Source organism: Bactrocera dorsalis, chromosome 1 (genome assembly GCF_023373825.1).
Source record: "Bactrocera dorsalis isolate Fly_Bdor chromosome 1, ASM2337382v1, whole genome shotgun sequence".
NCBI classification, from domain to species: Eukaryota; Metazoa; Arthropoda; class Insecta; order Diptera; family Tephritidae; genus Bactrocera; species Bactrocera dorsalis.
Window position 1 is genome coordinate 80,098,615 of NC_064303.1, and position 23,473 is coordinate 80,122,087.

Sequence of the window (23,473 nt, forward strand, 5' to 3'; positions counted from 1 at the left end):
CCCTTCATATTGATATCAAGGTCTTGATAGCTAAATGTGTTTTCTGTTTTGTTAAATGTCTAAAAAATTTAGACTTTTATGTTATTAAATTATTTTTACCACTTTGTTTAGACCTATTTTGGAATATGGTTATGCTGTATGGTACCCTAGTAACAAATCCATTCTGACATATTAGAGTCAGTTCTAAAACATTTTTGCTTTTCTCCTTTTATTTCCGATGGGATTTTAGGTTAAGTCTACCTCCATACACTAGTCGATTAAAACTAATAAACATTTTTCCAAATTGAAAACACTATATTGCTTTCTCTTAAGAAATAAAATCTTAACAATTTGCTTAAACGTATTTTTAAACTGTAGCTGGTGAAATTTTTGTTTCTCTAGCAGACAAGTTTTTTATCGCGACACTTAAAAATGTTCGTGTCTTTCATAGCTCGGCTAATTTGGCACGTATGCAGATGCGCTCATCGCGTCGTTGGAATAGTTATGGACGAATAATCGCGATAAACGCTTCTTAAGGTTGAAAACTCTTGTATTTTTAGTCATCTAGACGAACTAGTCGAAATTGGAACCGTTAATCAAAATAGATTTGTGATAGGTGAGGATTCGTCAAGATCTAGGCAACTCTTTTATGACCATGATCCATTCCATTTCGGTGATCTGTTATAAATCCTAACCTAACTCAGGAGCTGACAACGGGTTAACGACTGCTTGAATGATAACTCAACCGAACTTAATTCAGTACCAGACATACATAAAACTAAGGTCCAAATGCTGAAATGAAGGTATTTAGCACTTTTTAAGTCATTATTTTGGACGGAACTCCCTAGCCTTTTATTAATTAATTAATAACATTGTTTGCTACCACCGTGGTTTTATAACGGAATCTTATGATGGAGCGAAATTTGATTTTAATATTTTCTAAGATGTGACCTTATGCTCTCTTCCTATACATACCTACCCACAGATCCGTTACAGCGTCTATATACTTTTATAAAAATCAGAGCTCACACCATTTTCGAATTCTATGACCTTTAATGTATGCTTTCTTACCTGAAAAGAAAAGAAAAGAAAGAAGAATTGAATTAAATCTACTTATAAAGAAGAAATTCGTAATTTTGGAGTAATTTCCTGTCGCTATATAATACCTTTGATTGCCACATTTTTGAAATGTTTTATTTTGAAACTTCATACATAGTACATATACACATACTATACATCTATATAAGTACATACATATGTATGTCTGTGCAGTGAAATGTTGAGATTATTGATGCATTGACACCGACACTGCATTCAGCCACGGTGCTTCAAACACCTCGCTGCCATTTATGACGTGCCACGGCATTAAAGTTCAACATTAGCGCTTAATTTTTATTGTGTACGGTGCAGTGAGAAAATATAAATCAATTTCCAGCAAATTCTGCAGTACAAAAACCACGAACAAATTTGCAGTTATCCGCAGTAAAAGTAATTTCCGTACGAACTTGAAACACATAAACAAGAATCGACCGCAGAAAAGGCAATAAACATTTGCAAATAATTTCACGTGAGCCAAGCAACGAATGAACGAACGAAAACAAAAAGCATGCCACCGCAAGAGGAGAGCGAGTGGTGTACGTTGGGTGGTGTTGATCGCGGTGTGCGGCATGCAACGAGCGACATGGCAAGACAGCGGCGATTATGGTTTATTATGCATGGAAAGTGTACTTCCTTATTTGCTGTGCCACACTCACACCAAAAACACTCAAATCGCAGAAAACGAAAAAGGCTACAACAAGAACAGCAACAGCAAACGTAGCAAAAGAACACTGAAATGAATTTCCAACCAGAAGAGCCGTAATAAACGCGCTCAGCGCAGCAGCAAAGCCGAGCGTGAAGTGGCATGCTTGGAAAGTGGCCACTGAGGTAAGAATAGGGAAGCGGCAACTTTTTGTGGCATGTTAAGTACGTGCCAGGAAATTGCGGTGTGAACTTGTTAGCGTTCGGCGCTGTCGCCGCCGTTGTTGCTGCCGCATAAACGCTGGCAACAATGCCGTTGCATTGGCAGGTTGGAGGTTGTCGTGCGATGTTGCAATGATTGTCATATGGCGGCGATGGCGCTATAACAGTGCTGCAGACGAGCGCTGCGCCAATGAGTGTTGCAAATAAGGTGTAAAAACTGTGGCATGGCTACTGCGGCAACAAAAAAGTGCATTTGCGGTTTTTGTGAGCACCAGCAGTCGCCGCCGAAAACGCCAACTTGGTGTGAAGCGCACGGTTATGTTAATATTGCCGACTGCTATTAAGTTGAGTGCGTTATGCATAATATTTACTTGCAACTTAATGTTTGCATATAATTTTATAGTGAGTAAATATTTTGCCATAACGGTTGTCTAGTTTCGGTGAAAAATGCAACCCTGCAAGGCTTATTAATCGTTAGGGGCACTTGCAACGCCTTTCAATTAAGCGCTGACCCCACCACACCCCGATCGACGGCAGCAATCTGTTGACTACGTACTTTACTGGTTTGGTGGAATTGATTGTAATACATTTTTCCAACAATCAACCAGAAATTTCGTAAAAAATTAATTTGTGGCTGTGTCATTGACAAATTTTCTCAGTCAAAGGTGAATTCGTTTTCGTAGTTTCGGCAGCTGCACTGAGCCCACTCTCTTGGCGCAGCAAGCCGATTGCCAAAAATAACGGCGTATTGCTTGCCACCTTTCACTTTTGCCCAATCGTGTACGAAATGAGTAGAAGCAAGTCTATTTTAGTTTTTGTTGGAAATCAATAAATTGTTGGTTCAGTTTCATTTTCAATTAAACGCTTTCGGAGCTGTAATTTACGCTTGAGCTGTTTTAAATAAAAGCTTTATTAAGAAATTTTATATTAGATGAGAAATATGTTCAACCTGAGCGCAGATTATTAGTTCAATGATGAAGAAATGATGATGATGATGATAACCTCGCCCACTCCCCATATAACGGTTTTGTTAAAAACTATAAATTTGCGGTAAGTCTTAAGTCATGCGCCAGATACATTACATTCTACAACCGAAATGGTACAAGAAGGCTTTATAGGAGCCGATGTCCGTATTGGATGATGGGCATACCAACCACCTTTAGGTAAAATTACCTAACTCCGCACATAGCATTATCCTGACAATCCTATGAGGGTTGAATTGAATATGTTGAATTCTTTCGCAACAATTTTTAATGTAAATTTCTGTCAACATATGGTCGTATTTGCCCGGCTGTGATTCTTGCAAGATGTAAGAGTAAGAAATGTTCGATAACACACAAGCGTAGTCCTTCCCTTCTTCTTCTGCAAAAAATTGTAAACATTTTTTGATTTCGTTCAAATGCTAAATAAACATATTTTTATACAGTTAATAAAGTCTCTGCAATCCAAACTTTCACTTTCTGTGTTCGTTCCTTCTTCTATCATCATTCAGAAGTGGCATTGTGTGACAAGGGGCAGGAGGGGTCAAAAGCTTTGTGACATCACATTTCAAAATTTGTGATCTACAAACGTGAAATTTATAGGTAAACAAAAAATATTAAACATTTATACACACAATCTTTTTTTTTTAATACTTAAGTTGTAACGAAGCCTTTTACTGCCCCTGCTTCTTACAAGTATAACTTGCTGAGGTATACTCACCGTGACCAGGGTTTTTTACAATCAATTTGTAAACATTGGGGCTCTTCTGCGAATCGTACTTTATTTTATTTTATATTAAATTGTCTCCCGCGTTATAGTTTCAGCTTTACAACATTTTAAAGATTTTCATTTAGATGCAGTTTATATAGCTACAAATACCCCAGGAAGGAGTGCATTTAACAGAGTTGAAGGAGGAACTCACTGGTGTACTATTAAATCATGATGATTTTGGGTCACATCTTAATTCAAGTAATCGAACTACTGGCTTAGATCCAGAAAAACGAAACTTCGAAAGTGCGGGCAATATGTTGGCTGACATTTGGAGCAAGTTAGTCATTGATAATTTTCCAGTCGTTGCTGAATGTGTTGCACCAACTGTTACTGGACTGGATATTGAACAGGCTATGATGTTGAAAAATAATGCTACTTGGTAAGCTAATCATGTACGTGAGTCACAATATTTTTTACAAATAGTTAAATGTGAAACTATTGCATGTTGCGGTGTAAGACGTTCTAGTCTTTGGAAATTATTAAAAGAAGGATTTTTACCACCACCTGTGTTAATTAAACAGACATCAGAAGATTATGGAGTCAGAGCGAGTGATGACAACCACGCTAAGTTTGCGCCATTATCGCTACAGATATTATTAAATCTCCAAGCATCATCCCATCTGAAACAAGTTCCATATGTTAAATAGTTATTGCCCTAATGTCGTAGCATATGTGTCCCCTATTTTTCTTTACGATACGAAAGATGTTCCTGGCATCCAAATTCAGAAAGAAAATTCAAAATGTGACAACTTGTGACAAGGACGAGGGGAGGGGTTGAAAAGTCCTTAAATTCGTGTGACGTAATTTATGGATGGCCCCTAAGTGTATTCAGACCGAACTGAATACCCCTAATAATATACAATCTCGTAAGCAACGGGAATATTTCAATAAAAGTTATCTACATGTACGATGTATGTGTATAAGTGTAAGTAAAATCGACAAATTACGATTTTCATCATCAACAAAATACTGATTTTGACTAAGATAAATAAAAAGTACATAAACTCGTATTTGAAAACAAAGTCAAACATTGTGTACAAACACCAAAACTAACGCAACGCTGTGGCATCGAGTAGACGGAGTTCTTGCCACGTAGCGCTTCGCAAGTCTGACATAATTAACCGATAAACTGTCAAATTCTGGCAAATGTTATTTAATAAATTTATGAAAGCACTTTGCAGTCAGTGGAGCGGTAATCGGCGCGCTGCGGCAAGTTGCCTGAAACGGCTGTTCGCCTGCTTAACTGTCGTTTTCGTATCTCATACCGTGCCAGAAATGCACAACACACATTCAAAGGTACAGACATAAATGGACATAAATATTGCGCGCAACAAAGTAGAGGTGCGTACGGCGCATGCGTGCGTGTCGCGCGTTCAACGGCGCGTTGACGTGACGCGTGGCATGGCATGGCGTAGCGTGCGCTGCTCTTGCGGTGCAAGGCTCCATGGCGTGGCGGCACACTAGATTATAACTGTATTAGTTTGGGTAAGTGGCCGCCACCGCCACCACCGGTGGGCCCACCTGAAACTGTCACATGCGATTATATTGCATAGCAGTGACATTAGATTAGCACACACAACCACACACCTGTGCGGTGCTATTTATGAGCAGTTTCCGTTGGTAGACATGTGGGTCGCAACAAAAGCAATTGGCCGGCAGGAGATTATGCCGCATGCCGAGGCAGCGCAATAGCAGGTGCCATTAGATTTTCTTGGCGTGTGACAGGTAAGGAGGTTAACTAGTTTCGGTGTCAATGGTTGTAGAAGCAATTTTCATTTTTTTAATTATTATAAAAATTTGGGGAGATTTAGGCTCCGTTTTTAGTGCTGGAAGTTTATGTGGGATTCTGAATATTTAAGATTGAAGTATTAATACTCATTTTTAGCAATTATTACCAATACATCTATAGGCAAGGCCCTTTAAAGCCAATCCGGGCATATCTTAGGCAATTTGTATCGTAAAAGTGCCTTCCGCGCTCGTTCGCAAAGCTTCTGAAAATTTATATTTATTTGTATCTTCAAGTAGAATCATATTAGTCTTCAGACTAATAATTAAACAACTTTAGGATAAATAACGGAAAATAAGTTCAAATCATCGCGCATTAAAAACGTGTTTTTATTTTCAATAGAACATTCCTCTTGGCTGCGTTTTACTTCTTTGTGTCTGAGGAAAGTCCTACAGTAAAGAAATTAAACTTTCGTTGCTTCAACTTCGTATCTGAAAAGCTTACTGATGGTGCATTCTATGCATGCTTATTCTGCAATTATGTTAAGGTCTTTCAAGTTGAGATCGTCTCAGTTAACTGAAGATATTTTCGGGATACCAAGACGGAGTTTAATAAATTTAAAGCGGCTTTTCTATGAAGTATGACATATTGTCAAATTGTTCTCAAAAACTGGCGCATAGTTTGGCAACCGCACCTGCCTTTTTCTCTGCGACAATGGTAAGCGATATTTTTCAACCAATTAGCTACTTTGAAATTTGTACTAAAATCAATAGCAGAAAATCCTTGTAAGTAAATTTTTTTGCAAACATAATTTTTTTTCTCCAACAGAACGCAAAGTTTAAATGCGATATTGTTATGAGAGTTGTGAAGATCTCGGTTAAAAGACTGAAGTGTATTTATGTGCTTTATTTCAAATAATTAATATTTCAGCATTTCAATAAGCTCTTAAAGTTTAACTGCTTGCGGTAGAAATTGTCTATAATTTTCTACACTTACTTATAGTCCGTCAAATAGTTTATTTTATTTGCCGGTTAAATCATTTTCACCGGTTTTTATTTTTAGATCTACCATTTTTTTTTAAATCGTAAGCCAGGCTTGGGAAGAATGCAATGCAATTTATTGGCACCACGCCCCCTTTATGAAACGCCATAAACTAGAAGACTCTTTTGCTATCAAGCGCGCATGTCGATATGCAGCACATACAAATGTGTACAGGTTTATACGTGTGCGAATGTGTGTGTGTTCTAGTGAACGATGTATGCCATGCACGATATAATTAAAATCAACGCCAGATGTTCATTTTCCAGGAGATGTGGAAATGCGCGTCGCACTGATAAGGACGCGGTGGGCTGCAACACAATTTCAACAGCAAACGCAACGAAGCGAAATAAAGACAAAATCCCGAGAAAGAAACAACAACAGATAAGGCAGAAAGCCAGCTGTAGAGAAATTAAATGGCTGACGGTATGAAAGGAAACTATTTCTTTGGCGCTGGCGGAATTGAAGCAGGCAAATCGTTTGTAAATATTTCTATTGCTCTTAATACCACACACAACAACACTGCTGCTGTTGTTTTTGTTGCATGTGGACAACAACCTATCATTAAAGTGTGTCGGTGCTGGAAAATTGCGCTCGAATCTTACATAGTTGTTGATAATTTTTTCAGTCGGTTGTTGTGATGGCATTGGTGAAGCCGCTGCCGCGCAATTGTGCTGAGGTGCAATGCGAAAGGGCAGCCCTTTCGGGTAGCCAACCAATGCGTGCTTGGAAATTAGCCGCAACCAATCAAACGCTGACACAAACAAACGAGCAGCAGCTACTCGCTGCCTGCGTGTTTACTTGAAAGCTTCTAGTAGCGGCATGCAACCTTGCAACAATGTAATTATGCTGCGCCACGTATAAGAGCTGGCAGTACTTTGGGCATGGAATGTCCATAGGCTAGTTGAAATATGCTGACCGATTAAAAAGTATGATGTGGAATTACATGTTTGAAGGTGGTCAGCGTGGCAAAAGAAAGACTTTTCAGAAGCGAGAAATATTTTTGGGCAAATGCGATGGACTCAATGAGACTGGTAAACAATGAAGATCTATTGCAACTGGGTATAAAACATTTATGTAAATATAATAAATATCAATGGGTCTAATTGAAAAACCAATTTTGTTAAAGCGAAGGAAAAAATTTTGCCCAGAAAAATATTGAAGCAATATATTTTACCTAAATTGTGAGAAAAGTGTCAAAGTACCCACCCTCAAGTATTTAGTGAAACAATTATAAGTCATTTCCGAAGTATTAATTTTAGCATATAACTGATCTGGTTATTATTATCGTTCTTTACTGACGCCCTCTTTATTATGAGAGGAACTCATCACTTAGCTATAGCCAAGTGCAACAGCGATTACCTCAGTGTTCGAAAAATCTGTTCTGGCTTTTGTAAACAAAAATTGCTGAAATTAAACTCTCATCTAATTATGTAGACCCTTAGAAAATATATTCGAGTTTTAGGAGTATAGCATAGGAATTGAAAATGCGTTGTTATGATGAAAAAGAAATTTTTCCTTTTCCAACTGGTGCAGTTTTTGCCGAATCAATCCAATAGTCCGGTATAGTAAAGCCCTTCTCCAGGTGGACCCACCAAACTCCCTATTGTTTCGGCTATTTCTTGACCTTTGGTGTTTATCAGTGGATTCATGTTTCGTCGACGGCCACGCAACGACGAGTATCTTCCTCGGATTGTACTTAAACAGTGATAAATATTGCGATGAAATCGTCTCATCGTTATCCTTAATATCCATGGTGTGCAATTTTATACCTATCGTACCGCTCATTTTCATATGCTCAATTAACTTAGGCACCGTTTTCGGAACACCGACTGTGTGGCCACACAGACACTTGTTAAATTAATTGTTGACGATGGTCATCAAAGGAGAGTAGTCAACTTATGTGAGCCAAGCGCTCATTGATATCCTCCAGCGAATTCCCTTCTAATAATTTTCTTTTAAAACCTAAAGAAAACCACGATTCTGAATCGGCTGAAAATTTGTGTGTCATCGGACATTTATATCCAAATAAAAGACACAGTTCATTTGAACCAAAGACATTCTAATTTACATTATTTTAGTCTCTGTTATGAGGCTTGCGTCCAGAACTGCAAGCAAGATATTGCTTTGCAGCCTTCTTAGCAACTTAAGATTTGTTCATTTAATGAACTTAATAAATTCCGCGACTGGAAGAAACTCTGAAACTTATGATGAGTGCAGATGAGATTTAAGTGTGCTAAGTTTTGGCACTATGGTCAAAAGTGTAACCATTAGAAACACATGTCACGCTGTAGATAGAACTGCTGCTTTAAGCAAGCCCTTAAAACTCAATTGATAAATGTTGTGTTTTATTAAGAAATCGTAAGACAAAAAAATCAAATCTTATCATCAAGTAATTTCTTATGTTTGAGTGAAAATATTTTTTGATGAAAAGTAAAATTTCTAAACCTCGGAAAGATAATATCATCGATTTTTCTAACAATTTTTAACCGCAAGGACCTGATATGATCGATAAACCTGCTAACAGAAACTCCTTTTATAAGTAAATTGGATCGCTTATCAAAATCAATAACTTTCATGAAACTAAGCACAGTACTTTCGATTCGATGCCATAAAACAATGTTATGTTGCATCACTGTCAGTGCAACACACCTTCCGCTGATTCCGCTGACGCAATACTTACGCTTTTAGCTAATCGACGAGATGGCTTCTAAGCATGCAGTTGCTTTTTGCTGGATAAACACTGCGCAGTTGCATGTGCGCACACATCGAGTTAGAAAGTTACATCCAAGGCTCATTAAAAACACACTTCAAGTATATGCACATGTACATATGTGCATATATGTATATACATTGATATATGTCCAGTAACGCAAGTGTTTCAGTATTGTTGTTTTGCAAGTGTTGTTGGGACATTCGCGGTATGCGAACTGTTATTCCGACTCGATGTTTATCGTCTTCATCTTTCGCCAGCATCATCGTCAATGCCGGCGTCGTCATCGTTCGCATCGCCGGCATACAAACATACCTACACCGTGGCGCAACTCATTGGGAAAGGTATGAGACTACCTCGCGGCTCTTCATTAGACAATCACATCCATACATTTCGCCATTAGCTATTGACATTGCTGATTACCGCATAGTCATTGCGGTCGGCTAGACTCAGTTCGGTCCAACTAGCACTTGTTTCGCAGTGGTCGTAAATCATTTAATGCTCAGTGGTTATTGAATGCGTTTTTGAAAACAATAAACTTGAATTATGTGCCAATGATAATACTCACACATGCAACGCTCAGTGAGCCCCGCGTGGCATTGCAACGCTTAGAAATTCTTGCGAATGCCTGGGCAGGTTGCTGGCCGGTTTCCTTGTTGCGCAGCTAGTCATAGCTCTTTCGAAACTATTCCGTTTCACGCTATAAATGGCGGCTCATTTTCTACGCACGCGTACACGAACGCGCACGGACAATGCCAAATACCCATTGCCGCATGCATTGCGGTATTGTGGATATTGCGTGGCTTGGAAGAAAGTGAAAGAAAAGTATTTCATACGCTGCTGCAGTTGCAGTTGTTTAGATCATAATTACTGTTACATGTCTACTTTTTATATCTGTAAATGGAAGTCTAGATTTTGCGTGGGTCTACTTTCTGTGATTCTAAATATTTGCAAAATTCTTGAGTTGTGCAATATTTATTCTTATTTGGAAGAGGAATTTTTAAAGGCCTTGGGTTTCAAAACTTAACAAAGTTTTAGAAAATGTTCTTTTTTCTGAAATTTATATTTTTGTGATGAGAATTGTTTAAAATTTTGCTTTATTTCTTTTACCTAAAGAAAATTTTGTAAGCTCCCGGAAAAAGTTATAAAAATTATGCTAGTCAGATCTTATCCTTCCAGTGTTTAACTACATTGAATTCCGCCTTCGATGTTTTCCTTAAAAAACTGAAAGAGACTTTAGAAATTTCCAAAGATAACGGAAATATCACAGACTCAAATCGCGAAGGCGACTTTTCGTTTACAAATATTTGTCACTGCTTTCCAAGCGGAAGTAGAATATACTTGGGCAGAATATGGAAAGAAACGTAGAATATTAATAAAACGTAACAATAGCAATCAGAAATTTAATATGACAGAGAGTTTCATAATGAAAGAAAGGCGGTTTACTGTCTTTAAGTAATTTCTAAAAGTGGCTATTGACAAAAAAACTTCCTAACATAGTCTATTTGTGAGTGTAGAGCTTCTAAGTGCATTAGACTTAAATCCTTAGGTACATTGAGATACTTAGCGCATATTGGTCTAGAGGTCAAATGCGAATTCCTATACGTTGTAGATACAACGAAAACACTAACAACAGTTCAAGAATAGCACTGAGTTCCCTCTTACCTTGACTACTATTTGACTTTTCCCCTATCCAATCTTTTCACACATTGTTTGCTCAAATTGTTTTTGCTATTGATTGCGCGATATAAAACAAAATTACAGCAACATTTGCAACAGAAAAAAGGAAAACTTCAGGGAATATTAAAAAATCGTAATTATTGGATAAGCCAACTGGTGTTGAAAGCAATTTTAAAAATGATGAGTATGAGAATTGCACTTGTTTTTGTTCGACCGCCTTGTCCTTACATATCTATAGCAGTGCACTTAATGCGCCTCCATGCATACTAATAGTCCGCATACGCACGCACACACATCCATACGTACGTAAGCGGTGAATGGTACTTCGCATGCGCAAAAGAATTTCGCTTAGAGCGAGTGGACCTACTCCAGCCACATCCAGCCCTACCTGTTCGCGCTGCCACTCTTTCCGCCAGCCTATATTGCCTGTGCCTTCTATAAAAAGCCACTAAGCAGTTTTCTTTATCGATTATTAAAAATCATTTCGCTCTTCGTATCGTGTTGCCAGTCGCTCTGCCGCATGGTTGGAAGGCGGTGTGGCTGCTGCCAAAAGTTCCGTTCCTATAATGCAGCTCTGGCTCTGGTTGTGTTCGCTTGTCCGCGCTTGTCGATTACTCAGTTGCGGCCGGCATACGAGACGCATCGATTTCCGCATACTGCATACGTGCGCAAGCGCTTACACGTGCATTTGTTGTATCATTAATACCTGTGGTAGGCTCTGAGTGGCAGAGTGCCTTTATGCTCATAGTTGCGTGTATTTTTTCTTTTATGCGGAGTGTGTTTTATTTTATGGTTTCAACTTTGTTATTAACTTGGCTCAAATGTCGATCAATGCTGATGATTTCGTTCGATTTCATTACAGTTTCACAGCTGCATTTGCCGTTGTACGGGTATTCGGGCATATTCTAAACTGGTATATATGTACATATCTATACGATGACTAAGTAGTTCGTCCTCACTTTAAAAGTGAAGAGGTAAAATAATAGGAAAATAAGCAGCACGCAGGCGGTGGCAGTCACTGTGTTTCGATGGTGCTAGAAAACCGCAAACAATTTTATTCAAAATTGCTTGACAATTTTTTATTATTTTTTTACTTTTAATTGAAGATTTTACTTAGCATAAATAGAATGGAATTTGGAGGGTATACATATTAACTATGCCTTTTTAGTGAAACTCATCTCTACTGGCCAAAATCTGTGACATTCGATTTTCTCAAGCTGCTCTTGAGGTGAAATTTTAACCAGCAATAGCATTCATCATAGACCGGAAAAGATAATAATCAGTTGGTGTCTGGTAAGGAATGCAGAAGCTCCTTCCTAATAAGCTCCCGAACCATCTAAAAGATAGGTAGGTAGGATTGCAGCCCTGTTGTCTTTCGGGCTCAATTAGCATTGCCATTGCTGCGCCATTTTGATGCACTATACGTAGACCTTTTTTTATCTGCTATCACGTTTCACCTTCTCTTTCAAACCATTTTGAGATTTCGATGAAGCTACTTATCTCCGATATGCTTTTAGTAGAAATCCATTTAAGATTTGGTGCTTGATGGATTCCAAGTGTTCTGTGTCGGATCTGTGAGAAAGTGGAAAATTGTTCCTTGCTCCCTGCTATTCCGCAGCGTCGGCAGATGTTGTTACAGGGCATACCCATTTTGGACGCATGTTCTCAAAATGAACAGTGCCCTGTTATGGTATCTATTACTCTGACGATACTTTTCTTAGACCTATTAATAACCATCTAAAGAGTCAATAAATATGTATTGATAGAACACAATTCTTCGGTTATTTTCCACAACTGTTCTGTTCGCGAGAAGTAACTCATAGTAGATGATTCCCTGCCAATTCTACCTAAGAAGTGGAACGAATTTATGGCGATTCAGCAGCGATTCGTGGGTGGAATTTCGGTACATAAGGTTTTTTCGTTAACTCGTGTGGTATGTTCAATTCTTTTTGTCTCCAGCTATATTGTGCATTATGTAGCTTTCGAGCAACCGAAACAGTATTTATAAGGGAGTTTGGCTGAATTATTTCCCTTATTTTGTCAATATTTTCAGTCGCCTGTATTATTTTTTTATCTTTTATTGTAGACAAATGTGAAATATAATATATTCTCTCTTTGGTATGTGGTCAAACAATACTGTGTCAAGCTATTACAAAACTATCTGAGAAGTTTGTTTAGTATATATAATTGGAGACTTAACTGGTTATGAAGTTATGATGCCATCAATTTTGAAAAATGTAGTTTCGAGAAAAACGCGTTTAAAGTTTCACTTATATATGTTTGGACCTCCGAGTGGTTGCTTTTTAGAACGCTGCCATCCAAAAACTATTCAAGATACGGCCTTAGAGATTTCACAGGATATTTATGGAAATATAGTATAAGCTATCGAAAAACCAAACGAAACAATTTTCTTTTTGAAAGTGTCACACTGGTATAGCCCCTTAATAGCTGACTTCTAAATACATTTCTTCTTTGTATATTTTACATTCAGTATGGCAGTTGTAAGTTTGGATATCATCTATCGTTTTAAGGATGATCCAGTCTTTAGCTCAATATTCTGTTTTTCAAAATGAGACGTAGATATTCTTCTCGCTTTGTGATTATGTCAAAACATAATTTAATAATTCAGGTAATGTATAAATATCACAAAGGTCCTGCCAACTTGTGATGAGACCACTTTGATATTTCTGCTAGCATTGGATTCATATTCGAATTCGGACAAATGTGAGTCAAGTATAGGTTTTTGCGAGGCAAATATTTTCTGTACGATTATGATGCAGTTATCTACTAAAACTGAATTGCCACACTGTTCCGTCAAATCAGCAGGCGCATTCATGGCGTGCAGGAAATGCAATCAAAAGCATTTATATTCAAAAGTATATACATATGTATACTCTGTTGCGCGCATGGTGTCCGTCCAGCTTTATAGACGTGCAATGTTTATGTGTATGGCAATACAAACGATCTGTATCGTGCCATGAAAATATTTATACAGCCCCCAAAAATCGTTGTGCAACCGCGTGGCGCTCCGAAGAGCGAATTGCCGAAGTACTTTACGCAGCGCCGATCCAACGGCGGCAACATGATAATCACGATATTGGCAATTATGAACTGTATAATGAGAAAGTGCATGCGTAACCTTTGTTGTTATTTTATTTACAACAACAATCGCAATAATAAGTAAATGCGTTTTGCGTGAGTTGCTTTTGATGATGACGTGCTGTCAGTTGTACGTCATCCAGCAAGTCAGTCAGTCAGTCAGGCAGTCAGTCACTTATTCACTTACTCACTGAGATGCTTTTGAAAGTTGCCTGTGTTGCTTGTGTTGTGTCGCAAATGTGAATGAGTGAATCAAGCCAAGCGGTTCAGACCTCGGTCGCCGTGCGCCTTTTTTTTAGTGAAAATATTGCATTGTATTTGTGCAAATACCGAGAGCACACATCTTCAGCCACATCCGCATCTTCATTTGTTGACCACCAATCGCATGGCGGCCACAATGTGCCCCAAACGTAGTCTTTCAGGCAACAATAAAGTGGGTAAATTTGATTGCCCACCACTGTACTACTCGGCTGGCCAGGCGAGCACGCCAACGCACACACGCACCGGTGTCCGTGCACGCCCAAAACAGTTTTGTTGCATGTTCGTATGTTGCATGTATGTATGTGTGTATGTTTGCTACTTATTGCTGGCTCTTGCCGCTGACGCTGACGCCGGTGCATTTACATTGGCAAATTATGGCAAATACACACCTTTCCTGCCATTTTTCCCTCACATCATTCACTCAACCATTCTGGTCGCTTCACCGCTCCGCTGCTCAACCGTCCAATCAGCCAATCTCGGCAATTGCTTGCTCGCCAGCAATCATTGCCCGCAACATCTTCTTTTGTTAGCCTTCAACCTTCAGCTGCTGAATTTACTTTTATTGCTGATGAATATTTGTTATTGTTGTTGTAAGCATTTCCATTATTTTTTCTTCATTATTTGATCACTTATCTTCTTTGGGGCGCTTTCATGCTAACAATCATTGGCGACGGTGAGCGCGGCCCTTGCTGTATCCGCCACTTGCGCGTGCGTGCGCGCCTCCACACCCAAACACATACATTCTTGCGCACGCCGGCATATCTTAGCGCAATAACTACACTAGTTATACATGCATTTGATGCAGCCATCACTTGTCTACATAATTATGTTTGTATGTGCATATATTTTCCTTTTTATTCACCAGCTTATGTGCCTACTAGTATATTATGTACTCGAACATACATATAGACGCGTAAATGATTTTTTCACTCTTATACTCGTAAACAGATTTTCGTTTTGTGATAAGTTTGAAGGTTTCATTGTTACCATGTCAACAACTCGAGCTGACTGTAATGAAGTTAATTGTTTTTCGCAAATATCGCATGTGTGCGTAAATGCGTTGCATGCGGCTTGCGAATGACGTTTTCAAAAACTTTCAACAAAACAGTTGTCGTGTCAATTTCGCTCGACAAAATTCTCCAAAAGATTGCCAGTTTTAGTGTCAAATATGATGCGCAAACAGTGCAATTGTTTTCTTAATTATATTAAATATTTTCATGAGATATTTGTAAGCCCAAGAGAAGCAATAATATTACCTCAGTGATACGTAATTGTCTTTGGAATATTTATGTATACGGTAGAGTGCGAGACAGCTCCATAGCTGATCCAATTTTTACTTTTCTGTATTAACTACAATTTACAAATTGTCTTAGTTGAGGGCTATCTGAAAGCCTACCAATATTGTAAATCATCATTTAAACCAATAAATTAATAATGACCACGCTCCGCTTTTAGGCCATCATGTTGTTATACCTACATTAAGGAGAAACTTACTCATTATACCCTGAATAGGATATATTAAAATTGTCACGAAGTATGGACTCGTAACACCTAGAAGGAAGCATCGAACACCCTATAAAGTGTATATACATACATATAAATGATCGTCCGTTTATCTGTATATATAGTGACTAGTCCCTCACTTTTTAAGATATCGTTTTGAAATTTTGCAAACGTCACTTTCTCTTCAAGAAGCTGCTCATTTGCCGGAACTGCCGGTATCGGACCACTAAAACATATAGCTGCCATACAAACTGAACGATCGGAATCTAGTGCTGGTATGGAAAACTTTTGCATTTGACAAGGTATATTCACGAAATTTGGTATATTGGTATTGGTATTTCTAAGGCAGCAATGTAATCTTCGAAGAAATTGTTCAGATCGGTTAACTATAGCATATAGCTGCCATACAAACTGAATGATCGGAATCAAATGCTTGCATGGGAAACTTCCTCATTTGAAGATATATCTTAACGAAATTTAGTATAAGTTATTGTTCAGAGAAATTATTTAATATCGGAAGAAATTGTTCAGATCGGCTTACTATAGCATATAACGGGTGATTTTTTTGAGGTTAGGTTTTTCATGCATTAGTATTTGACAGATCACGTGGGATTTCAGACATGGTGTCAAAGAGAAAGATGCTCAGTATGCTTTGACATTTCATCATGAATAGACTGACTAACGAGCAACGCTTGCAAATCATTGAATTTTATTACCAAAATCAGTGTTCGGTTCGAAATGTGTTTATCGACAAATTTTGTTCAGCGATGAGGCTCATTTCTGGTTGAATGGCTATGTAAATAAGCAAAATTGCCGCATTTGGGGTGAAGAGCAACCAGAAGCCGTTCATGAACTGCCCATGCATCCCGAAAAATGCACTGTTTGGTGTGGTTTGTACGCTGGTGGAATCATTGGACCGTATTTTTTCAAAGATGCTGTTGGACGCAACGTTACGGTGAATGGCGATCGCTATCGTTCGATGCTAACAAACTTTTTGTTGCCAAAAATGGAAGAACTGAACTTGGTTGACATGTGGTTTCAACAAGATGGCGCTACATGCCACACAGCTCGCGATTCTATGGCCATTTTGAGGGAAAACTTCGGACAACAATTCATCTCAAGAAATGGACCCGTAAGTTGGCCACCAAGATCATGCGATTTAACGCCTTTAGACTATTTTTTGTGGGGCTACGTCAAGTCTAAAGTCTACAGAAATAAGCCAGCAACTATTCCAGCTTTGGAAGACAACATTTCCGAAGAAATTCGGGCTATTCCGGCCGAAATGCTCGAAAAAGTTGCCCAAAATTGGACTTTCCGAATGGACCACCTAAGACGCAGCCGCGGTCAACATTTAAATGAAATTATCTTCAAAAAGTAAATGTCATGAACCAATCTAACGTTTCAAATAAAGAACCGATGAGATTTTGCAAATTTTATGCGTTTTTTTTTTTTAAAAAGTTATCAAGCTCTTAAAAAATCACCCTTTAGTTGCCATATAAACCGAACGATCGGAATCATGGGCTTGTATGGAAAACTTTCGCATTTGACGTGGTATCTTCACGAAATTTGACATGGATTAGTGCTTAAGGTAATAACATACTCTCCGAAAAAAATTGTTCAGATCGGATTACTATAGCATATACGAGGTATGACAATTATGTAATGAGACTGATTCCATAAAAACCGTATATTTGAAAATTATTCTACAACTCTGCCATCCCCTTCAAAGTAGTCCCCTTGGGCAGCTATACAACGATTCCAGCGCGTTTTCCATGCTTCGTAACATTTCTGGAACGCTTTGACTGAGATGTCCGCGAGTACCCTCGTCACGGGCGCCTCGTTGTCCGTATTCGACTCAAAATGGGTTCCTTTGACCACCGATTTTGTTTTAGGAAACAAAAAAAAAGGCACAGGGTGACATGTCGGGCGAATAAGGCGGCTGTTGCAACACGGCGATCCCTTTAGAGGCCAAATACTGGGATACGCTGAAGGCAGTCTGTCCCAGCGCGTTATTGTGATGAAGGATCCAGTTACGAGCGATGTCTGGGCGCACCCTGTTGACTCGTTTTCGCAATCTTTCGAGTACTTGGCAATAGTTCACGGTTCATACTCAGTTCCGAGGCCAACATTCGAACTGTTAAACGCTGATCTTCACGGATTAATGCGCGAACACGCTGCGCATTCGCGTCAGTCCGCACCTCGACTGGTCTCCCACTCCGCGCCTCGTCTTCCACGCTTTCACGCCCCTCCTTAAACTCTTCGTGCCATCGAAACACCTGGGCACGACTAAGAGCACTATCACCATACACTCTTACATTTTTAGCGTGCGTTTCCGCAGCTGTTTCGCCCAATCTGGCGCAAAATTTTATCACGACGCGTTGCTCTTGATTTCCTTTTTCCATTTTCGTGACGAGCACTACAAACACACGTCTACTCAACTTGACGCAGCAGGGGAACTAAAAAAGCTAGAGAAACGTAGGCTGCTATATATATTTCTGGACTAGGCAACACCAAGTGTTGCCAGGTGCAATCTGACATTTCCATTGGAAAGTTCGACGTTTTTTAGCATAACATCACTCAGAACGTTTTGTCATTTAATCTCGAATTGTTTTATTTACAGGGAATTAAAAAATTGATCTCGGCCAAAAAATGGAAATAACTCGTGAACATTTTCGTGGGAACATTTTTCACAACTTTCGACGTGGATTATCACGACAAGAGTGCATCGATGAACTAAAATCTTTGTATGCCTATGAAGCACCATCCTATAGCACTGTGAAAAACTGGTACAACGAATTCAATCGTGGCCGACGCTCGCTCAAAGACGAATTCCGTGAAGGTCGTCAAAAACAGCCGTTGTGCCAGAAAACATCGATGCCGTACGTGAAGTGATAATGCAAGACCGTCATGTAACATACCTTCAGATAGAGGCATGCCTATGCATTTTTCCCTCCAGCACTCGATATTGCATGAACACCTGGCCGTAAAAAAGGTTTGTTCTCGTTGGATCCCGCACAATTTGACAATCGCTCAAAAAAGGCTCGTGTGGATTGGTGTAAAGAAATGCTGAAAAAATACGATCGCGGTGCTTCAAAAGACGTTTATAAGATCGTCACAGGTGACGAATCATGGATCTATGCGTATGAGCCCGAAACAAAACAGCGATCGACTGTGTGGGCAGCAAGACAAAACCATTTTCGTTGATAAATATGCCTATTTTCATTATTAGGCCAGAAATATATATATCAGCCCTCGTATATATATCAATAAAGAGAGGAGGGATGCTGGAAAAAGAGAAAGGGAATTTCAAGGTCACAGGTTTACCACAAGCGCGGCAATAAAATCAGTCTCATTACTTAATTGACAAACCTCGTAGCTTCCATGCAAACTGGACACATTGTTACTAAAAGAAATGCACCTGTGAAGGCTATATTACATTCGGTGCAGCCGAAGTTAACGTTTTTTCTTGTTTTATATTATATTATAAATAAATAATCCTCAATTTCTACAATAGCATTTCAGTAAGACATTTTAATTTAAATTTCGCGAGAGAGAGTGACTGTCAGTGACATCAGTGTCAAACGTCACATTAAGTTTAGTATACACATGTCTTTCTGAAGTACATAAAGAGCATTCGGCGATTTTTATGATGAATGAAATTATTCACCAAATAAGTTCCATTAACAGTTAAAGATCTTACTGACATCGTTGGAATATCGGATTTGGATAGATCATTTGGGGCAAAGAAAAGTGAAATTACTTTGAGGAGGACGTCATAGGTTTGAAGTATAAATTAATAATTTTAAATTATGAACAAAGTCTAACAATTTTTTCCTCATATCTAGTAGTAAATAAGCATTTGTTTTCATTCTTTAATATGACAGTTTTTTAACGATTTCGGTTCCTAAAATTCTCTTAACATTTCTTTTCTAAGAATTTTAGATTATATTTTATATTTCATATTAACATATTTTTGAAAAGGCTTTTGTAATTTTGATTAGTTTTGGCATAAAATCGATGAAAGAAGAATTTCTGTGTCTGAGTAATAACTATTTAGCATATCATTCTATTATTAATTCTCTTTATGAGTATAATTTGAATAAATAATTATGCAAAAACGAACTGTGTCGGTTTATTATACTCTACTATATATATAATTAGACAAATATGCTAAAATTACAAGAGTGTGTGTGTATGTCTGAGATCTGTTAACAAATTGCGCCTTTGTTTTGAATCCAACATGGCCAACTCTTTGATATATATGTAATAACCAAACTTCACAGACCAAATACATAATTATTTACATTTTTGGGTTTTATATAGCATGTATGTGTGTGCAAGTATGTATGTAGGTACCAATAAAACCAAATTTTTGAGTTGGCGTGTTTCAAGCGGCGAGATTAGCGCAGTGAAAATTATTTACACGCCATAAATTAAGGTATTTATTTGTCATTATATGATTTAATATTAAAGATTAATTGCTCATATTGATAATTTATAATATTTGTATTAATGAGAATGTAAACTTAATTCATTGTGTAGACAATTTGGTGCAAAGTTTCGTAAAACCTTTTGTGGATTCCGTTTTATGATTTTCTAAACCTGACTATGATTGTGATATACATATCTATACATAATTATGGATATATTTAGAAATATACTAGTTGCTATGAACTTAAATTTGGGCGAAAATACGTGAGTGTGGGCCAGTATTTTCATTTAATTTATAAAATATGTTTAAGAGAGAATTTGAAAATTTACAAAAATCTATGAGGAGTCCAATGTTTCCCAAACAGTGAGATTCATACATGAGGTATGTTGAAAAACAAACTTATCAAGTAAAGAAGGCCTAATTGCGCTATAAGGGAAGGGAACGTGTTTGTAGTCACATCATTTGTTTTCGCACTGGCATATCCAGGCAATATTACATACCAAATTTGGTTGATATTGATGGAGTAACTGTTGCCATATATGCAGCTTTATCTCCAAATTGTTGTGGCTCCATCGTCTAATTTTGACCCCTGCTCCCATAAAGTTCTTCCATACCTTCTCAAATGTAAAATTGAATGTCTCTGGCGCATTTAGTTATTTACTTATGGGCTTTTATGGTAGTAGTTTTTAAAGGAAGCTTTATATGGGTAGTGAACGAGGTTATCAACCAATTATATCTATTTTTACAGTATCATTTGGGAAGTTAAGTGATTTTTCCAGTGCACAGTCGCACAGACGGACAGACGGAAAGACTCAGATTTCAACTCGTGTCATCATCCTGATCATTCATACGTGAACAAAAGTGTAGCAACGTGTTGCAAGAGTATAAAAACGTAATAAATTAAAATTTCGCGGGTTGGAGAGTGTAATTGTCGAAGCATTTTTGGTATGTTGATAAATTAACTCACTCTGAAACACGTTAAAATGTTTGTTTACTTTGTGTGCAACAACCGCTGAGATTACATGTCTTTTTATCAGTTTGGCGATTATCCTTTGTTAAAAAAGAAGAATTTATTCGTGAAATTTGACCAAAATTATACGGTAGCAATACCACATCCTCTATATTGGCCAAACGTGGCTCCATGTGGAAATATGTTCCTGGTGACACACCTTGCTGTTTTCTATAATCTTTTGTTATTGTTGTTATCTTTGTTTAACTATTTCCATTTGGTTACTTAAGGGGTTATACACAGTTAGGATTTTCAAAACATCAATTTTTTCTTTTTTTGCGTTTTCTTAATATATGTATTTATATCTGAGTATGCACACACAAAATTTCAAGTCGATCCGACGAATATTTTCGAAGTTATAGACACATTAGTGAAGGCGCGCCTACTACATGTAAAGTGTTTTCAAAATTTAAACCCGTTTTTCCGAAACGGTGTTTTCAAAGTCGGTGAGCAAGATTTCTCAGAAACGGCAGAACCGATCGGTCTGAAATTTTTATACAAACTTCTTAACTATACTTTTTAGTAATTAAGCGAAGGATTTCCCCATCCGATGAAAATTTCTTATTTTTATAAACAATTAAAGACCCGAATTTTGGTCGAAAATCGAACCTTTTGCTTTGAGTAGCCGCCATTTTGTCAAAAAATTTTTTTTTTGCTAGTTCCTTCGATCAATCACTAGATTATTTATAATATTAATGAAATTTATTTGGTTTTTGCATTTTAGATGATCCAGTTCAGAGATATCGTGCTCTCCGCAAGAGGCCTTTTTTTTTGCGGTCCTCTGCAAAATTGCCAATATCAACGTTCCCGATAATTATTTTTGGCAATAAAAAATATGTGAATATAGTTTAAGGTTGTCGTAATATACCCGCCAAGTTTCAAATCAATAAACCAAATAGTTTGCTTAGAAAAAATTCTTGAAAAATGCCTTTTTTTCGACCTCCCAACTGTGTATAACCCCTTAGAAGAATATCGGAAAACCGCCAATTTGCTATCGGTCACACTCACTCTTAAATAGCTTTATTCTGTTCACAATTTAGGTAAATCTAAATATCGTTCATTATTTTCCCTAAATTCACCAGAAGTTTTGAAAAGAGATTTCGTTTGGAACGCCATAGAATTGTTGAGGATATAAATGGGTTCTAAACTATCCCTTCTCAAAGTTATATTCAAAATATTCTTCTCTCTTAGTTTTTGGACTTAAAATCTAAAAAATACTTGAATTATGATGAGTTTAATTATAATGCCGAGTTCAATATAATCTAAAAATAATAATATTTACTTTATAAACCATCCTTTTTGAAACTCTCTTCCAGAAGACATTCCAAAGTTGCACCCGAATCCAAACTATTTAATGATTAAAGGAACAGTTTTTCATCAAATCGATCGAGGAGTTTTAAATATAATAACATATCTCTAAAACTGCGATACTTGCGACTTGTCTAACTCTTCTTGCGCCGGCCCAATATTTGTATGCACAAACACTGAGTGTCTTTACGTTTACTCAGCGATGTCGGCGACAATAACGACAGCGCCGCACTGATGACACCGAACAGCTGTCAAATGTTTGATTGACTGACAATTCGCAAAATACAAAATCCGTTCATGGAAAGCGACTGTAGGGACAATACAACAACTGCACTAGGCAACGTGTCAGATGGTGAGAGACCAGAGCCACTGGCTTGACAATTGGCTAAAGGATGCTGCGCCAACTAAACAATTGTCCCACCGCGCCGCATGATGAAGCGCACACACACACGAGTGCAATAGACGAATAACACAGGAATAAACAAGTAAACATAAATCGCTGGAAAAGTGGCAGAAACAGCAATGAGCGGATTCCAAAGATTGCCAAGAAAGGAAGCCAGTCAGGTATCAGACGCGCACTGTCACACGAACGCTCGCGATAACTATAATAATAATGACAATAATAGCAACAGAAGCTTGCAATATGCAACCACAAGGCTTGGAACACTGTTTGCCAAAAGCGAACAAACTGCCTTAGTAACAACAACAACAACAGAAACTAGCAGAAGCGCAACAACAATGCAACAATCGAAGGCAATAAGAACAAATCGTTGACAAAATTTATTGTGGCTAACCGGCAAACTCGTCTGTTGCACACACATACACAGTCGTACAATAGAGCTACTTTGGGACAATCAAACGTCCAGCAGCAACAACAGCAGCAGCACAACATAAGCGCATTCAACAGTCCACCCTTGTACTTGTACGCGCATACACAGAGGCAGCACGGCTGAATTTGTGCGAATCACATCCTGCCCGACGAAGTGACAAACGGCCGGTCCAACGATTTGC

The 23,473-nt window shown here is 38.0% G+C and overlaps 1 protein-coding gene and 1 long non-coding RNA gene across 2 annotated transcripts in view; one reads left to right on the top strand and one right to left on the bottom strand.

Moving 5' to 3' along the window:
• LOC125775781 (uncharacterized) overlaps positions 1–17,212 on the top strand; it is a 218,036-nt gene extending 200,824 nt beyond the window's left edge. The window contains exon 2 of the long non-coding RNA XR_007421380.1: positions 17,172–17,212. This is a non-coding gene — a long non-coding RNA (uncharacterized LOC125775781). The remainder of the gene's footprint in view (positions 1–17,171) is intronic.
• The window catches only part of LOC105223592 (protein dachsous), a 243,140-nt gene that overhangs the window by 85,220 nt on the left and 134,447 nt on the right, over positions 1–23,473 (bottom strand). The gene's annotated exons all lie outside the window — the stretch shown is intronic.